The sequence below is a fragment of the Tamandua tetradactyla genome, chromosome 4 (genome assembly GCF_023851605.1).
Source record: "Tamandua tetradactyla isolate mTamTet1 chromosome 4, mTamTet1.pri, whole genome shotgun sequence".
NCBI lineage: Eukaryota > Metazoa > Chordata > Mammalia > Pilosa > Myrmecophagidae > Tamandua > Tamandua tetradactyla.
In genome coordinates this window covers 94,992,967-95,014,439 of record NC_135330.1, presented here as the reverse complement: position 1 = coordinate 95,014,439, position 21,473 = coordinate 94,992,967, and the positions used below count along the sequence as shown (strand labels likewise).

The 21,473-nt window shown below is 34.6% G+C and overlaps 1 pseudogene; it reads left to right on the top strand.

Moving 5' to 3' along the window:
* Positions 1-20,192: 20,192 nt before the first annotated feature.
* LOC143680410 (olfactory receptor 10AG1-like) lies at positions 20,193-21,180 on the top strand (annotated as a pseudogene).
* The last annotated feature ends 293 nt before the right edge of the window (positions 21,181-21,473 follow it).

The window sequence follows — 21,473 nt, the reverse complement described above, 5'->3', positions numbered from 1 at the left end:
CCTGCAGTTCCTTCTTCTGTGAAAAGCCTCAGGTCTTCCCTCTCTTATGCCCTGTCTATATTTAAGGCTAAATCATTTACTTTTCTTCTATTTCTTCAGTGCACACTTCTTCAGTGACTTCAATTGTCATTTTAAAAATGTATTAGACCTGTGTCTTATTTCAGGAAAAGGGCCACATCTAACATTTGTTTTGTATTCCTTAAATTTGCAACATCCACTGAGCTTTTGAAATGTTTGTTATCTACTTAAATAATTAGGGTAAGTGACAGAAGTAGACTGGCAAAGAAAAAAGAGAAAGAATAACCGAACTTGTCCCTCAGTGGAACAGTTGAACAGTCTTCTGAAAAATGATACCTTCTGACCTGCTGTGGAGAGAGAAAGGAAATATCACAAAGGCAAATATGGTTGTCCATCAAGAAAGACTTGGAAGTTTGGGTACTATTTGGTTCTTGGTTTGGCTTGAACATGTGTGAAATATAAATGGGATAGATTGCAACAAGTAAATGGCATCAGTGGTATGGTTAATAGGGAAGTAGTGACCAGACTGTGACAACAGGTAAATTCTCAAATCAGGAATACAGGCTGAATCAGCTTTACTTGTGCCCCACAGTTCATTGTAGTTTTATTCCAAATAATAAAATATCTTGCATTGCATTCTTTCCCACTGTGACTTTTTTTTTCATGGGCAGGTACCGAGAACTTGCCTGCTGAGCCACCATGGCCCAATCCCCTCTGTGTCTTTAATAGCTTAGTAATAACTTTGGCAAATGTAAAAGAAATAGCAATCCTCAAACATCTTCTTGCAGAAAATAAGAAAACTATGAAATAACAAAGTTATACAGAATACATTTCTTAGAAATAGATGGAAAACACATCTAGGGTAGTAAAAGTGATTGTAGGCATTGGGGAGGAAGGGAGGCATGGAGGAGGACTGGTGGTGGGTTGGTGATTGTAGAAGGCAGAGACAGAGGCAATAGGCATGTAGAAGCTTATATATAAAATGGAATGATTGTGAGAAACATATGGATACCACCTTCCAGTTTCCTTATGTATATTACCTTCTTGAGCCCTTACAGCCTTTCTTTGAGTCAGGAAGTGCAGAAAGCTGAGCCATGAAGCATAATAGTTAATAGCATATGCCTGAAAGTAATCACATCCCTGCAAAGAAGGTGTGAGGAAGTGATGCAATTAACTCTCATTTGTTTTCCAGAAAATCCACACAGTCATAATACTTATTCAGTAAGTTGTTTGTGACATTCACTGATAAAAATTCCATTGTTGATTGCCCACAAGTTATAAGCTGTACATACATGTTACCTGTGATTTCTTTTTCACTAATCATATTGTGGCAGAAATTGAGGTTTGGAAAGATTAGGTGGCAAAGCTCACAAGTCTCCCAACTGTTCCATCCAGGTAGGTATGCTATAGGTGGACCCAGGGACATTCCTGGTAGATGGAAAGGTTTCCATGAAAGAAACTGAATGTGAGTCAGGGAGGATGCAGGAGGCATTGACAATAGAATAAATAAAAAGAGGAGAACAAAGATGCTGTTGAATAAGTGAAGTGGAGATGGACTGGTAAAGAGAGTTGAATAGCAGATGGGAATGTATAATTTTGTCTGTGTCAATAAAGATTCACTCTAAGTTCTAGAGTCCTACATCATAAGGGCTGGCAGGACATTATATATTATCTAGAGCTGTAGCTGTCAACCTTTTTTTCTCTCTCTTTCCTAACAGGAAGTTAACCATCCCTTAAAGAAATTACACCCAGAGTCTTAAAAAATTAATGTAAATAAAAACTAAGCATTTGTGTTTGAAGAGCACTGAATCTTTTGGCTCACATTCTGATTCTTATCTAGTAGAACTATCCTCACTCTGCAGCTGAGGAAGCTGAGGCTCAGAGATGCCAGTAACATGTGCAAAGAACAGATTAATTAGTGATGCAATCTGGAAACAAAACCAGTTCTCATTTCCTGACTCCTGACCCAGTGTTCCTTATACTTAGCTAGCCCTTTACAAGAAACCCCTCAGCTCCAGGGCTAGGATGGAGGAGGGTGGGCCTAAGTCATATGAATATAAGGATACTTCCTCACTTCCTTAATACTGTGGTCCTTCTCCACTTCCTGCAAGTAGGGCTGAGGGTAGGGGGTGGAGAAAAGCAAGTGTGACATCTCTGCATTCAGAAGGTTGTATAATAAAAATACAATTGGAAGCCATGCTCTTTGCAAAGTACCTACCACACAGCAATCAGCCTCACTTAAAATCTACCAGCCATGTAAGTCATCTTTTCAGTGGAGCTTTTCTTCTTCTTTACAGTAGTAACTCATATGAAACACAAATAATCTGTTTTTCTCTTCAGCTATAGAACATTGGGGTTAAGAATTTGAGTCATGTAATCAACGTACCAATGCCACACGCTATACTATATAGATGTATTATAGACACATATGCTGTAGGTGTATATTATTAGACTAGGCATTTAACTTTTAAAGTCCTCAGCTTGCCCTTCTTTAAAATGGGAGAAACCATAAATATTTAATGGGATAAACAGGTATCATACTTGACACAGTGCTCAGAAATATAGTTAGTCAAAGTAAAAGTGAATTGTTTCACTGTTGTAATTATTATGCTCCAAAATTCTATGTTCATTTAGGGAAATAGGAACTGCTGAAAAGAATGACTTGGGTTGATTCAGGTTCATAAAGACAGATGGAATCCGTTATATTGTGGGTCTGGGTCTGTATTAGTTAGGGTTCTCTAGAGAAACAGAATCAACAGGGAACACTTGCAAGTATAAAATTTACAAAAGTGTCTCATGTGACTGCAGGAATGCAGAGTCCAAAATCCGCAGGGCAGGCTGTGAAGCCAACTATTCTGATGGATGGCCTGGATGAACTCCACAGGAGAGGCTCACCGGCCAAAGCAAGAAATGGGACCTATCTCCTCTGAGTCCTCCTTAAAAGGCTTCCTGTGATTAGATTTAGCATCATTAATTGTAGAAGACACTCCCTTTTGGCTGATTACAAATGGAATCAGCTGTTGATGCAGCTGACATGATCATTACCTAATCCTATGAAATGTCCTCATTGCAACAGACAGGCCAGTACTTGCCCAATCAGATAAACAGCTACCACAACTTGGCCAAGTTGACATGTCCTTAACCATGACAGGGTCATTGCTGAAGCATCAAGGTCAGTAATCATCATTGAGCAAACTGTTAATCAGTAATTATATAATCATTAGTTTCTGCTGTACTTTGACCATTCAATAAGTAGAAGCAAAGCGCAAAATTTCAAAAATAATTACCATATTATTTGCAAAAGACCACATAAAAAAGAATCAATTTCACTGGATTGTTTTGAAGATGAAATGGTACAATCATTGTAATATTCTCAGCACAGTGACTGGTAAATAATAATCTCATAATAAAATTACTAGAGAAGCAACATTGATGTTTAGGGACACTGATTCTGGAGTCAGAAAATATGGACTGCATTCCAGCTTCACCACCTACCAGGTGTGTAAGCTTTGTTGAGTTTCTTAAGCTCTGTAATAATCATCCTTCATCTGTAAGGGTGAGTAATCATAGGATTAGTCTAGTGCCTGGAACAAGGTAGATGATTAATAAAAGTTACCTATAAAGAATGACAATCATATAGGGAGAAAAAGGAGGAGAAACCTACTTTACATAGAATGATCATTTGAAAAAAGATGAGAAAACACAGGTTGGAAACTGTGCAATAGTGAATTATCAATGCTTTAAGTTCCTTAGCATAGCTAAAAGCTAAAGGCTAAGGTACTGAGTGAGTGAATGAATTAAAATTAAAAATAAAAAAATAAAAAAACTTTACTGAATTCTTGGAAATAGATGAAGTAAATTGATAGCTAATTGTAAATCATATTTGCTTTTGTTTATGTTTACCAGCTGTCATCTGGAGCTCACATGAGCACCTATTAAGTGGGAAATCAAAACAATATGACAGAATTTATTCTTTTAAGTATTGCAAGAATCCAAAGCTGTGAAAAAATAGTCTCTAGTTTCTTTCTAATCATTTATTTGGCCACAGGGATGAGAAACCTGCTCATTGTGTAACCATGATCACAAGTCAGAGTCTGAGATCACCTATGTATATCTTTTATCCCTTACTTCTCCCTCACAGATGTCACCTACTCTTCTATTATTACCCCAAGATGATTATGGAATCTCTCTCTGAGGTTGCATGACCTCAGAGGTTGCATGACCCAGCTTTTTGCATAGTATTTCTTTGACAGTATGGGGATCATCCTTCTCATTGTCATGGCCCATGACTGCTACATGGCCATAGGTAAGTCCTTGCACTACAGATTATCATGGATTCTTGGGTGTGCTGACTGCTTCTGGGAACAGTCTGGGGGAAGGGAACTATGCAATGATATGACTTCTCTTTACATACCAAATACCCTTTCGTGGCCTCAATGTCATTGACTGCTTTACATGTGGATTGTTTCCATTGTTGAAAACCGGCCTGCATGGACACCTGTGCCCTGGGATTCCAAATCATCTTCAATAGTGGGGTGATGTGTATACCATCTTCTTTATGCTCATTGCTTCCTCCATGGTCATCCTCTGTTCCCTGAGGTCTTGCAGCTCTAAAGGGTAGTACATTGCCCTCTCCACATGTAGTTCTCACTTCATCATGGTTGTCATGATCTTTGTGCAATGTAACTTCTTATACATGAAAATTGTGTCCACTTACCCCATAAACAAGGTGATGGCTGTGACCTTTGCTATTGTATAACCCAAGTTAAATCCCCTGATCTACATTCTGAGGAATACAGAAGTGAAAAATATCATGAGAAACCTTTGGAAGAATCAGGGGACTTCAGTAGGCAAGTAACTGTCATGCTGAGAATACCATGTGTTTTCCATAAAAAGAAGTTATCCTTTTAGAAATATGGGAGAAATAAAACTTTCCATTCTCTGTGAGAAGTGAGGGGGATCTTTTGAAAGTATCAGTCTGATTTATGATTTAAAGTGTTTTGGGATTCTAATACTCTCCTGCTTTTTACCCTTCTTTGGCTCCCCATTGCATTTAGAAACATTTTGCCTTCTCTTAGAATTCCCATGTTAATCTAATTACTCTCTATACCTCTCCAACCACAACTAAACTCCTCAACCTCTTCTTTACCATGTCCATGCTATGTTGTTGTTTTTTTAACCTGTATTCAGAACAATCCAAGCCCTTCCTAACCTCAGTGCCTTTGTGTCTGTCTGTTCATCCCTCTACCTGAAGTGATCTTTAGTGCTTTATATCTTTCTAGACTGAAAGTCTGTGAGGGAAGGAATTGTATTATTTATGTTTGGCCCCAATTAGGTTTCTGTGGAATTATTATACAGTTCAATATCATTTTTTCCAAAATAGCCAAATTTTGATGGTTAGGGGAAAAGGAGACACTCACTAAGCAATTAAAATTAAACAAAAATGGCAGAAATTGATCATTAGAACATTTCATGGAAAAGAAGTGCTGTGATTATTTCTGGGAAATTGCTTCATATTCCTTAGTCAATTAAGGGTTCTATAATTAGGTAATGTTTCAAGTTGCTTTTAATTTTGCTGCAATTTCTTTATGAAAAGTGATCAAATGTATTAATCAATAAGATTCATGATAATGACAAGAAGTGATAATTGATGAAAATCAAAAGGCAGTCTTCATGAGATGAATCTTCTGATTGGAGAAAACACACAGGGAAGCTCTGAAATAACTTCCATGATGTTTTCAAGGAATCATTAAAGAAAGAGTGGAGAGAATATAATGATCTAGGTAGATAGTACCAAGGGGATGAGAGTTACTATATGACCTGGCAATACAACTTGTAGGTATATACCCAAAAGGATTGAATGCAGGGATTCAAAGAGATATTTACACACATATGCTCATAGTGATATTATTTACAATTACCAAAGTATGGAAACAACACAAGTGTCCATCAATATATGACTGGATGAACAAAGTTGGCTGTACACATACAATGGAATATTATTCAGTCACATAATGAAATCTAGTTTTGATACATATGACAACATGAATGAACCTTGAAGACATCATGTTGAGTGTAATAAGCAGATGCAAAAGGACAAATATTGTATTATCTCACTGTCATGAAATAATTGGAATAAGCAAATTCTTAGAGACAGAAACTAGAAAACAGGTTGTGCTGGTTTGAATCTGCTGTGTACCCCAGAAAAGCCAAGTTCTTTTATCCTCATTCAATATTGCTGAATGGGAACTTTTTTATTGTTTCCATGGTGATGTGGCCCATGCAAATGTAGGAGGTAACATTTGATTAGTTGGTTTCCATGGGGATATGTCTGCACTGATTAAAGGTGTGGTTGCTTACTGGAACCCTTTAACAGGGAACCATTTTGGACAAACCTCAGTGCCAAAAGAGTCCACACGACCAGAGACCTATGGAGATGAAGAAGGACAATGGCTCTGGGGTAGAGAAAACTAGCAGACCATGTGTCCTTCCAGCTGGGAGAGAAACCCTGAACTTCATTGGCCTTTCTTGAGTGAAGGTAACCTCTTGTTGGTGCCTTAATTTGAACATTTTCACCACATTAGAACTGCAAACTTGCAACTTAATACAGTCCCCTTTCCAAAAACCATTCTGTTTCTAGTATATCAGATTACAGCAGCTTGCAAACAAAAACACAGGTCATGAGGGGTTGGGATCAGGGTAGGAAATGGTAGTTGATGCTGAATTTGTCCAGAGATTCTGATTGTGGTAATAAAAAACTGTGGTGAAAGATGCTGGCAAGAGTAGTGTAGCATTGTGAAGGAATTATCAGCACTGAGTTATAAATATTTATTTGAATGTGGTTACCAGAAGATATTTTAGTATTTAAGAATAAAAATTTAAAAAAACCTAGAAGCAAAGAAGCATAGCCCAGCACAATGCAAACAGTGAATCCTAATGTAAACTATGGATTATAGGTAATAGTAGAATTATAATATTGTTTCATCAGTTGTAACAAAGCTACTACACTAATGCAAAGTGTTTATAATAGGGAAATCTGCATGTGTTGGGGGTATATCTTACTCTATTTTCTCTGTGCTTTTTATATAAACCTACAAATTATCTAATAAAAATTAATATTTATCTCCCCCCTTAAAAAGAAAAAAGGTGCTAACTATCAGTACATTTAAAGAATTGGATGAATCCCTGGGGAATTATGCTGAAAGGAAAAGGCCAATCACCCACAATAACTTACTGTATGATTCCAATAGCATAATAATTTTGAAATAACAAAAGCATAAAAATAAACACAGATTAGTAGTTGCAGGGGGGCAAGTAAGTACATTCTGTTTTGTTTTGTTATTTTTTTTAGATGCATGGTCTGTGCATTGAACCAATGTCTCCTGCATGGAAGGTGAGCATTTACCACAGAACCACCAATGCACCCAGGTTTGATGTCAAAAGATCAAAAGTAGCAATTCTTGCAGTGTTGGAACTGTTTGCTGTCTTGACATTGGTGGTGGATTCACAAAATGTAATAAAATTATGTATAAACAAATATACCCACATGAGCAAGTACAAACAAAGTGGGAAAATATTAGTAGGAATAATAGACTTTGTCAATGTCAATATCTTGGTTTGACATTATATCATCATTTTGCATAATGTTGTCATTGGTGGAAACTAAATTTAAATGTACATGAGATCTCTCTGTATTATTTATTACAACTGCAGGTGAATCTACAATTATCTCAAAAAAGTTTCAATATAAATCACATATATTCATGGATACACAAAATTCTACAACCTTGATATTTCTCAGGTTTTGAACATCACCACAAAAATCCCAACAAAAGGCTGAACCCATATGTAGGAACTTCACCTTAATTATTAGTCATTTTAAATAACTAATGCTTTTGGTAGATGATAGTACACAGAATATTTAATAACTAGACCTAGATTTCAAATTACTCATCTAACTACCTCTATATACATATTCTTTAACTTGACTCATTCCAAAAGTACAGAGTCAAATAAATGAATTAAAATCTTACAGAGATTATAGGATTATATAATACATGTTAAAACAGAAATTTTGATTAGGCAAGGTAGAGATGAAATAAATGTGGTCCAAGGAAATTCATGAAGATTTTTGAGTTTTTATTCAAGGACTGATAAAGAGTGTCTTCTGTATTCAGTTTGAATGAGTACAGGAAACAAGAATTAAAGTTTTGTTTCTATTATGTCTTACTTAAAAATCAATTATACTTAAATATATTCTTCACATGATTAGATTCAAATGTTTAAAAAACAGAGCACTAAGACAGAATTAGGAAAATTGTGAATGTTCATTTGGAGGAATATAAAGCAAAACCTCAACCTGTGAATATGATACTGACAGCTCTCATAAATATCCTCTTTAAGACTAAAATATTTTTTATATCACTAGTTTTCTATACAGTATCTTAATTATTGGAAAACTTTTGGAATGATGCAGTGACATTTTGCCTTCAGTTAGCTGAAATGTTTCAGTCACTTATGAAAATCATCTTGTTATCTTCTCAGCCAACATGAGTTATTCTAGCATTTCCTGGTGCCAAGGTGATTGGAATCAATGCAACTCCTGATATAGCATGTCATTATTTGATTATGATATTATGAGGTGATGTATATTTGTGCATGAAGCATGGTTATACTAGGCTACTTTCACCATGGAAACATGCCTTTTGAAACAGTCTAATATAAAACCAAAAGAAACACTAGAGCTGAATTTACACTTCTTTGGTAATCAAAAAATCAGAAATTTTTTCTACCTAAAGTTTCTATTAGGAGCAAAAATATTTTTATTTCATAATTCCTGATATCTTTTAGGTAGGTAATCTGGTGGAACCTAAAGTAGAAATATTTTGAAACTTCATTTCTCCCTGCAAACATGGTCATATTAAAAATTGAGTCTTGACATATAAGGAATATGAATTTCCTACTTAATTCTGAAGAAAAGTGTCACTTTTATTTTTTGTTTCTTCATCATTTATTGTCCTGTAGTTTTTCTTACGCTTATTTAGCTACCAAATAGTCTCACATTTTCCTTCCTCCCCTTTGTGAAGAGCAACGTGAACATCCAAGGAGGGCATGCTGAGATACTCAGGAAGGCACAATGGCTGATACTGGTTAAGGCATCCAAATGTAAGACTCTTCCATCACCATCCACAGGATGTTTACACTTTTTCAGAGAAAATGAACTTTGCAAATTTTATTGAAGGATAAGGGTCTATCTATATAGAATCCCCAGTTAGGCAGTCTTAGACTAAATTTCCAAAGTAGTATTTTCCAGGGCTGTCTTATCTACTCCTCAAGTTAGCAAGACAACAACTTGATTTTTTAATTGACCTGCTTCAGATTAGCTCATGTTGATAAATTCTGAAAAGGAATAGAATAAAATCTAGAAAAGAAATTTGGTGGCCACATAAATATTCACACACAATCATTCACTGTTAACCAAAACTTTACTTTCTGAATAAACATACGAACAGGAAGCTAAATCAACATGTGACACTGCCAAAAAGTCAATAGAATTCAATTGCATCATCAGGCTTTGTTCAAATGATTATGGGGCATGGACATATTGTTAATTATTTCTTGGTAAGGATATTTAATCTTTCCTCTCTATATAACATAAACTAAAATGCTGAGGAAATATAAACAAGATGCCCCATAAGTTATTCATCTGCTGAATTTTGTTTCTTTTGATATCATAACATTTTCATGGCATTTTTCACTTCTACATAACTCAATATATGGATCAGAAGGTTCAGCAAAGATGTCCCAGTTGGATAAAACACAGTCACCATTTTGTTCCCTGGAAATGTGATAGGTGGTCATGTGCTTATGAATATACATAGCCAAAAAATTTGACAACCTCAGTACCTTGGGATGTAAAGGTGGAAAGACCTTTCTGCCTATCATCTGCACTGTGGTTTCTCAGGGAACATAAAATAATTTCATCAGATATAAGCAATATTATGGAACTCACCATGCATATAGCTCCAATATTAGACACAACTTGCAAATTTATCAACAAATTTATTGTTGAAAGGCAACAGTTTTCTTTATCATTGTATGTTGGAGACATTTTAACAATGATTGTCAGGGTATATATATATTTCAGGTTATTATGTTTAGAGTTTGTTGAACTTCTTGAAGGTGAAGATTAATGTTTTTCAACAATTATTGAAATTTTCAGCTATTGTTTCTTTGCATATTTTTCTGCCCCATTTTATATCTCTTCTGTTTCTCAACTTTGTGCAAGTTGGTGTACTTTCTCCAATGTTCTGTTATTTACTTTCACTTTTTTCTTGAAGTTCTTCAGATTTCCTAGACCCTAATGACCTATTGCCATGTTTGCATACATTTCCTTCTGCCAGCTCTATTCTAATGCTATGTCCTGTTTGTGATTTTTTTTCAACTATTTCAATTTTCACCTACATTATTTTTATTTTGGTTGTTTTTATAATTTCCAACTTTTTTGATAGTCTCTACTTGTTGAGACATTTTCATCACATTCTTCTTTAACTCTTCAGGTATTATTCATTAGAAATCAATTATTCTTTTAATTCTTTAAATTTTTGAACATCTTTACTGTTTGCACTGTTTTTGTCAGTTAGTGCAATATTTGGGCTCTTTCAAAGAAGTTCCTATTGCCAGATATTTTTTCTTTCTATGTCTCAAACTTTCCTATTTCTTAGAATGTCTTATAATTATTTTTTCTTGAAAACTGGACATTGGTAAAAACCTATTGTATAAATTGTGGCTCATTATTTTCCTACACCTAAGAGGTTAATATTTATGTTAACTTGATTAGTCACTTATTTTTAGAGGCTTACTTGTACTGTCTTTGTGAAGTCTCTTTCATAGCAGTGTGCAGACTGATGATTGCATTCAGACTTTTGTTTTTTTCATTATCATTTTGCTTGATAACATAGGGATAACCTGTGGGTCAGCATAAGCCACTTGTTCAAAGATTCTGTTTAAACCTGCTTACGCCTTCTTAGTCAATTGGAGTTTGACAATTTACCATTGTGTGAATGCTCCCAAATTTATGAATTTATGTTGTTTCTTTTTCAGCAAGGTACTATAGTAGCTTGGATTTTCCCTTTCTGGTTGCTCTTAATAGGGTGCAGCCTTGGGTAAGCACACAATTTTTCAGACTCTCAGAGATGAATGTCAGTTTACTTTTAAATATGACTTCATGGGATCTATTCCTGTCTCAAAGATTCTTATTGTTCAATGAGTGACTGTGCTCAAACTCCTAGCATTAAAGAAGTTTTGACATTTTATTGATTGATTCATCACTATTGAGGAATGTTTTGATTCTTCCCAACATCTAATCTTAATTACTCTTGTGTAGGTACAGACTTACCAAATTCCTTCCACTTAATTACCTCTCATTTGTTTGTTTGTTTTTGGTAATATTTAGTAGTTTTCTATGTATAGTCTTTTACATCCTTAGTTAAGTTTATTCCTAGGTATTTGATTAATTAAGGTGTTATATTTTCCAGGTTAGGAAAACAGTACCAACAAGATATGTGTATTTGTCACTATTATATAAATGTTATGTAAATATTATGAGGTTTCAATAGAAATTGTCTTATTTGGCTGTGGGATGGGCAAGTACAACATAAAGTAAGTCCTGAACTAGGAACTCTTTTGAAAATGTTCAGTGAGTTCCTAAGTGAAGATGGCTGACTGAGTAGAGGTGGAAGTTCTCCCTTGTGACCACTGAAATAATCACTTCTCTTAAATCCTTCTGCTGATTGAATGACAATTCTTTCATTTTTGATGTCAATTTCTTCAGTTGTTTGTAAATGTAATTAACCATAGATGTGATCAAATTACTGATGATGTAAATCCACAAAACTATCACCACAGTAACAATCAGACTACTGCTTCCCTTGACCCCACAACTAGGCCCCATAACCTGGCAAAGTTAAAAACAAAGATATTTGCTTTATATTTATAGACAAACACTCATAAAAAATTGAGGAAGAAATATTCATAAACATTATACTCCTTGTTTATACAAATGGTCACATGTTATAGCTCAGATTTATAAATACCTTCATCCATTATTCATTCCATATTCCCTTTATATTCAGCAGTCACCTCTCCTGGCTTTGTTTCTTTTACTGATATGGTGGGCCAAACCTTCACTCCTGAGCTTTCTGGGGATTTTAGTTATTCCTGGAGTGCGTTGTTGCAATTTTCCATTAACTAATCACAAGGTATTGTAGTAGTGAGCAACACCTTAGGGGATCTTCTATATTTAAAGTAAGCTCTTCCTTACCTCCATTGTGAGTTTCAGTCCTATTTTCCCTTGATCAGGATCAATCACCTCAGCCACCGTAGTCAGCTCATTCTTTGCCTGTTGATCCAGAAGCATGAAGAACCCAAAGTGATTCCATGGTAGTCTTAACTTCTAGTTCAACTGAATAATTATTTTACCTTCTGGCGGAAGCATTCTTCCTTTTGGAATTAAGATTGAGTCTGATCTGCATCATTGATGTTTTCTGGATTTGTATACATTTCATTTGGATTAACCATAATTTCCTGCTTCTTTTTTATCTTTCAATATTTTTTTCACTCTGTTCATTTTAGTATTTCAAAGTGTTAACTCTAGGACTTAGTCCCTGAACTGCCTATTTCTTGAGTTTGTATCCTGCTCTTGTTTTTTCTTGAATTCCAGGAGTGAACAATACCAAACAAATCAATGTAAAATGAACATTTCTCATTTTTTTGCAAATTAGATTTGTGTGGGCTGGTGTCCTCCTCCAAAATCAAGCTCTCCAATCAAAAAGTCCATCCCCAGGTGAATGTGAAGTGAAGCCTTCCCTTTATTTTTTGGGCACTGTGACTTTTTCTGAGCTTTTGTTTGCTACTGGCCTTAAGAGTTCTTTTGTTCAACTGAATTTTAATTTATTTTTACTGTCTATGAAATAGACTTTCTCCCTCTCCTTGGAGCTCTGTTATAAGATTTAAAACAAGGAAGCCTTTGTTCAGGCTGTGTGACTTAATTATTTCTTACACTGCTTTAGCTCTTCCAGAGTTGCTTTCCTTGGGAGAAAAATTTGAGCAAGGGAGCATGATGTCTAAAAGAGGTCAGTTTTTCCCAGCCATACAAAGTCAGAGAACAGCAATGGGAGCCCAGGCTGACAACATAATATACTGGATCGGGCATGGGTGAGAGCCCCACTAAGGTGCCAGGAGAAATTCTTATTTCTACTAAAATTGTGTTTTCTTGATTCAACACTTGACCAATTAGTGCATCCTTTAACTGTTTTCTGTAGTTCTAATGAAGGGTATTGTCTTCAATACAGCCTTCTATTCTTTTTGCATGAAGGCCTTTGGAAAAATGGCCACCTATAAGTTAGGGTCCAAGAGCTAAAGCAGCTGATCAAAACTAGTGATCAGTGATCTGACCACACAACCCCCCACTAGTCTTGGAGTATTAGCATTACATGTCCCACTCAGGCATACTTTCTGCCATGATGTTATGGGATGAAGTATGGTAGCTACTGCATAAAGAGTGAAATTCAACTCTATTTACCAGCATTTGTCAGCATCTTCATCCAGGTCTTCCCAGCATGCTTTAAGTGTTCTATTAGATTTGTGAGTTCAAAATAGTTGATTCAGACTGTTCCTCCCAGTTCAATAGTTGTTTTGGTGGAGGAACTGATTCCTAGAGATTTTTACTCTGCTATCCAAATATCCTCTGCCAGTAACCCACTACTATGAAAACTAAAATATTTGGGAAGAATTTGCAGCTGGTACTACCTTGATCAATTATCCATTATTGACTGAGGGAGCAATTACATCATTCACATAAAATTTTACCATGGTGCCAACAAACTAGACAACTTAGAAAAGATGGACAAATTCCTGGAAACACACAAACAAGCTACACTAACTCAGGAAGAAATAGAAGATCTCAAGAAACCAATCACAAGTGAAGAAACTCAATCAGTCATCAAAAATCTTACTACAAAGCAAAGCCTAGGGCCAGATGGCTTCAAAGGGGAATTTTAGCAAACATTCCAAAAAGAACTAACACCAATCCTGTTCAAACTTTTCAAAAAAATTGAAGTAAAAGGAACTCTACCTAGATAATTTTATGAAGCTAATATCATTTCAACACCAAAACCATGTAAAGTTATAAGAAAGAAAAAGTACAGGCCAATCTTCCTAATGAACATAGATGGAAAATTCTCAGCAAAATATTATCAAATCAAATCCAACAACATATTAACAGAATTATACACTGTAACCAAGTGGTGTTTATACCAGGAATGCAAGGATGTTTCAACACAAGAAAATAAATTAATGATATACAGCACATTAACAAATCAAAAGGGAAAAATCAAATGATCACCTTGATTGATGCTGAAAAATAATCACCAAAATTCAACATCTTTTTCTGATAAAAACACTCCAACATATAGGAATCAAAGGTAACTACCTCAATATGATTAAGGGAATATATGAAAAACTTATAGCTAGCTTCATATTCAGTGGAAAGAGACTGAAAGATTACCCCCTCAGATCAGGAATGAGATAAGGATGCCCACTGTCACCACTATTATTCAATATTGTGCTAGAAGTTTCAGATAGAGCAATCAGGCAGGAAAAGTAATAAAAGGCATCCAAATTGGAAAGGAGGGAGTAAAGTTTCATTATTTACAGATAGCATGATAGTATGCTTGGAAGATCTTGAGAAATATACAGCAAAGTTACTTGAACTAATAAAAAAATGAGCAAGGCAGTGGGATATAAAGTTAATATGCAAAAATCAGTAACATTTATGAACACAAGCAATGACCTAGCAAAGGAGTCAGTTAAGGAAAAAAATCCACTCAAAATAGCAACTGAAAGAATCAAGTACTTAGGAATGAACTTAACTAGGGATGTAATGGATTTGTACACAGAAAACTACATAACATTGCTAACAGAAATCAAAGAAGTTAAAAATAGGTGGAAAGAAATTCCTTGCTCATGGATTGGGAGGTTATGTAGTTAAGATTTTAATTCTACCCAAATTGATTCACAGATTCAACACAGTACCAGTTAAAATTACAGCAATATACTTTGAGGACTTGGAAAAACTAATTAGCAAATTCATCTGGAAAGGAAAGAGACTCTGAATAGCTAAAAGCATCCTAAAAAGGAAGAACAAAGTGGGAGGATTAACACTCCCTAACTTTAAATCTATTATAAAGCTCCAGTGGTCAAAACAGCATGGTACTGGCACAAGGATAGAAGTATTGACCAATGTAATAAAATTGAGAGTGCAGAAATAGACTGCCAAATCTATGGTCAACTGATTTTTTAAAAGGCCCCCAAATCCACTGAACTAGGACAAAATAGTTTTTTCAGTAATTAGGTGTGGAAGAACTGGATATCAATAGATGACTGAAGGAGGACCCCTATATTACACCCTACATGAAAATTAACTCAAAGAGGGTAAACACCTAAATAGAAGAACTAGCACCATAAAGCTTCTAGAATAAAATGTAGGGAAACATCTTCAAGATCTAGTGATAGGAGGTAGCTTCCTAAACTTTATACCCAAAGCACAAGCAACAAAATAAAAAATAAATAAATGGGAACTCTTCAAAATCAAATGCTTCTGCACCTCAAACACTTTGTCAAAAAGGTGAAGAGGCAGCCAACTCAATGGGAGAAAATATTTGGAAATCACATATCAGACAATGGCTTGATATACTGTAAAAACAAAGAAATACACCTCAATAATAAAAGGACAAACAACCCAATTACAAATTGTGCTAAAGATATGAATAGGCATTTTTCTGCAAAGCAAATACAGATGGATCAAAAGCACATGAAGAAATGCTCATTGACTATAAGGGAAATGCAGATCAAAAGTACAATGAGATATCACCTCACACCTATAAGAATGGCTCCTACTAAACAAACAAGAAACAATAAACGTTGGAAAGGATGTAAGAATTTGGGGCACTTGTGCACTGTTGGTGGGAATGTTAATGGCACAACTACTATTAAAAATTGTTTGGCAGCAGCAAGATGAAATGACATCCTGAAGCACATGCCAAGAAGGACGAACCTTGAGGACATAATGCTGAGTGAAATAAGCCAGACCCAAAAGGATAGATAATGTATGATTCCACTTTAAGGACCAGTATAAAGGTATAATCAGAGGTTCATAATACAGAATATAGGGAATTTAGAGATACACAGAAGCTAGAGATGGGTGAATGGTTAGTTAATGAGGTTGAACTCCAATATGAGGCAATAGATAGAAGTGAAAGAGGTTCTCTAGTGGGCCTATAAGTAATATTACCATATTGGGGATGAACAAAATTGAAAGGGGTGTATAGATGTAAGTGCCCCACTGATTAGCACTAGAAATATGAGCTAGTTCCTTTAAAATTTGTACCATCTGCAATGAAAATCCAGTAATTTCTTTATTCTTGTATATATCTGATCTGTAGAAAGTCAGTTAGACAAATAGTATATACATGGTAGAAATTTTGAATATGAAGTTTAACAGTCTTCCACTGATCATATTCTGCTGAAACATGTTCCTAATTCTGCCAGTTCTTATGAAACATATTAGAACTATATATCTATACAAACATTTCACAGTATGTAAGTGAATTTTTATTCCCAAGAGACAAACAAAAACACAGTTGAAATTAGCAAGTAGGGTTATGGAAATAAAGACTCAGAAAACACATTAGGAATGAGATGGTCAGAAATGTTTCTTTATTGTATCTACTTCCTTCAGTGGTGGGCAAGTTGGCTTAGTTTAATTACAAAGCAATATGGGAAAGGAGCTGATCCTCAGGGAGAGAATATTTCCTGCTTAAAAACTCCTATTTTTCTTGCAATAGTATGCATTTTAGAAGAAGTTTAGCTTCTTTTTCAAAATATAAATTATATAACCTTGAGTCTTTTCCTCATTTTATCTCTGCCTTTTACATCAGTCAGTTAATGTAAAGTATGACCTTTACCTCAAACCAAACAAATAAGCCTGAACTTAGTACCAAATCTACTTTTATATGTAACTGTATTTTTAAGCATTAGCAGAGGACATCCAATTCTAGCAAATGAAAAATCAAATCCTCGAATTTTTAAAATTTCAAACACTGTTTCAGACATTGTTTGTACTTTTCTGAGGTCATTATTAGGAACAGATGAGAACAAAATATAAAACACTTTATAATATAAAGGGCTAGTACGTGAGAGATTGTCATCTTAATTGCTGAAATGTATTGAGTGATTTGACACATTAAACATGTGTTTAAGTGTTTCAAATGTATTAAATCAGTAGATTGTCTCTCATGAAAATCAAATTATATCTAACTAATGAGCATGATAGTGACTAGACATCATTGATAAGGTTGCATATATTACTAGTTTTAAAGAAAGTCCTCACCCATTAAGAATTAAGTTCCATGGCAAACAGATGTGAAAATATTGGAGTAATATTGATGTGTTTTTATTTTTATCTTTAGAAAATTCTTCTAATGAAAAAAGCAAACTTTCTCAGCTTCATTTGCTAATTTCTGAATATTCTTTTCTGCCTTTAAATTCATTTTTTCCAACCTTCTCTGAATATAAGCAGCATATAAATTGTCATAATGTTTTTGTAGCTGATAACATGGTCCTTATTTCAAGGAGAATCATTTTCTTTGAAATTGAAGAAAATCATTATTTCACCAGGGAGACTAGAAAAATAAATATGAAGTATTTGAATGATTTGAATGAATAAAGTTACCAACATTTAACTGAATCATCTAGTTGTTTTCATTCTGAGTTTTATTGAGTAGCTTCTAATGATTTCCAGCACTCAGCAGCTGTTAAGTTACATGACTGTGGAAAATTTGTTTGCTTATTTATCCATTGGAGGGGTGATGTTTAGAAAGGAAACACAATTTAGTTAGGATTAAAATATTTCCAATTTGCACCCATTTTCAAAATGATTGTTTCCTTGCAGAGAGGGAAAAAAATTGAGACAATAAAAGAGGCTAAATTACATACCTGATTGTAAGTTCTGCTGATGATGCCTTGATTTACTAATTGATTTTTATCATTTATTTTCAAATACATTGCCCTCCTTGGAAAGTGGAGAATAATGTTGAGAGGGTATCTAAGGATGGGACAGGAGCTATGGAAACAGCAGGCACAATTAGGAGGATAACAATTTTGACAGCTGTAGTTACATCATCAAAGGTGAGGTACATTATACAAACAAGTCTATAAAAATTTGGAAATTCATTCAACAATAGATTGTATTACATAAGTGACAAAACACATTTATAATTTTGTAGCATTGTGTTCTAAAAAGAATCATGACTTGTATAGTCTAAAACACTTGGAATCATATCGTATCTTTACTGATTATCTACTGAGTTCTGAGTTCTATCTTTGAGTTTATGTACTTACTTTTTAGCATTCCTTACAATCAAATTTTCATTGTAAAAGAGTATAAAATAATGATTGTGGAAGTTTAAATATCTTTGTTTTTTTTTCTTTTTGCATGGACAGACACTGGGAATTGAACCTGGGTCTCCTGCATGGCAGGTGAGAACTCTACCTGCTGAGCCATTGTGGCCTGCCCTTAAATATCTTTGGTACTTCAGTATTTACTCAGAAATATTGTAGATGATAAATGAAATTATTATTGAATTTCATTTTTTTCAGTCACAGAGAATCCTCAGGATGTCCCAGTTTTCTGTAGGCATTGCCCCTGCCCACACGTGTTTACTGTTTTTGCAACCAAGCTCTTAGCCATCATCAACCCTTAATGTCCTTGGCCCAGAATTTTGGGTGTGTCTCCTCTGTGCAGTGAATCTATGCATTTCAAATTAGTTAACACATAATATGATAGTAATCCATCATATCCTGAAAACAATGAGATAATATGCTTCTTTGGCAAAGGTGAATGTAAACAGTATAATTCCTGTACATACACACCACACATAGGCAAAATTAACTCACGCTTTTACTATTAAGGGAGAGAGTCTAAAGTTTGGGTTGAAATTGTTCCTTACGCTTTGAGAACTGTTCCAGAAAAACAAACAATTCAATTCATTTGTAATTTTTCCAAAAAATTGTGAATCAAATTTTATGGAATAAATATAATATCCATCGCATAAAAGTTAAAGAAAATGCTTTAAAAAACTTACACTCTAGATGGAGAAATAAGAATAGTTCAAGTTAAAGATTGATAATCACACCCCAACACAGCCATTTTGTGCACACATTCACAAGTGCTCAAGTTAAATATAGAATGGCAAAGATGAGATCATCAGATAAGTAGTAACTAATGAAGATGTGGATGCATTGGAGAACTCTAGGAGATGAGTTGTAATGGAATGCACTTTTTACATAATAGAAGTGTAATTCAGAATAAAGATTTCACATTCTGATAGAAATTGTTTGTTTCAGTATAGATGCTAAGTGAACCTAATTTTGATCTTTTGAGATTTCTTGGTCAGGATTGTAATCTTAAAAATCCTTTCTCTCCTGCAACAAAATCTGAATAAAATGTGTGACTTATGACTTCACATATCATCCATCCAAATGCAATGTTGTTTAAAAGATTAAATGGCATGCCATATTAATTTATGGTGAGCTCTTCTTTTTTTTATAATAAAATAGGCTAGAGATGCAAGATAATCAGATCTTTAGAGATAGTACATGAAAGCCAACATATTTTACTGCCTATATTTGGATGCTTCATCCATGAAATTATTTTAGATGATTTAGAAAAAATTTACCTGTGCAATAAAATTAATTTTAATTGATAATATCAGAAAACATAATGAAGAGGAGATAGGCATGCCAACTGAAATAATAGATAATTACTGGAACAGAACATAAATTCAAATTTTTAGATTTCAAGTGTTCAGATAGGAAGTGAAATTTAAAATCCCACATTTCATCATCAGAAACAAGGAAATATAACAACTAAAGGTTTTTTAATGGAACAAACATTTTTATTATGGCCATGTAGAGCCATTGGCAGTTATAATGTTTTTTGATAGTGTTGGAAAAAAATGGAAGACATACAATAATAAGATAATGCATGAGAAGACAAGAGCCAAGGAAAGTAAAGTAACTTGTACTTCTGATTAAATCATTCCTACAGATGAAACATGAAAAAAAATGCAGAAGACAATGTTTCCACAATGGAGCAAATTGTACTCCTGGGATTTTCTGAACTTCCAGATCTCCAAGGGTTCTCTTTGGAGTGTTCTCCCTGATTTACATAATTATTTTAGTGGGAAACAGTTTGATCATCATAATAACCAGGCTTGACCCTGCACTACAGGTACCCATGCATTTTTTTCTAGAAAATCTTTCTTCTTTGGAAATCTGTTATGTATCTATCACTCTACCCACAATTCTTGTAAACCTCTGCACTCAGAATAGAAGCATTTCTATATTGAACTGTGCCATTCAGATGTGTTTTCTCCTTATACTTGGAGCCACTGAGTGCTTCCTCCTAGCTGTGATTGGTGGCCTATGACTGTTATTTGGCTATCTGTAACCCTCTGCACTATCCTCTAGTCATCAACCAAAAGATGTGTATCCAGCTGGCAGTTGGTTCCTGGGTCAGTGGAATTCCTGTTCAGATAGGGCAAATATGTCAAATTTTTTCTTTGCATTTCTGTGATTCTAACCAAATTAACCACTTCTTCTGTGACATCCCCCCCCCAATCTCAAGCTGGCCTGTGGGGGTACTTCTGCACATGTGCTATCTGTCTATTTTCTAGCAATGGTGTTTGCTACAGTCCCCTTTATGTGGATAATTGCTTCCTACAGCAAATCATTTCCACCATTCTGAGATTGTCAACAGCCCAAGGTCAGACTAAAGCCTTCTCCCCATGTTCTTCCCACTTGCTAGTTGTTACTTTGTTTTTTGGATCTGCCGCAATCAACTATTTAAGACCTAAATCCAGTCATTCTGCAGGAACTGACACACAGATTTCTGTTTTCTATACCATTGTGACTTCAATGTTTAATCCCATGATATACAGTATTAAAAACAAGGATGTTATAGCAGCACTAAAAAATTATTATTTAAAAAATAGCATTGATAATCATAGTTGTTATTACTTTGTAACACAAAGAAATATTTAAATCTCTACATTACCACTTTGACAAGACAATCACTTCTGCCTTATAATGTACTTTTAGATTTATAGCTTGAAATTTACTGTGCTTTAATATATAATAGGAAAATTAACTTACTTTCAATGTCCCATGTCTAAGAGATAAACTTATTGCATATATAAAATATCAATTCACATCACACATTTAAATTAAAATCTATGATAGTGTCCAAGCTTTTAAGAAATTTGACTTTAATATAATGGCAAATATATAAGGTTAGTTGGCTTAATAACTGCTTAAACCTTCACATTTTATTAACT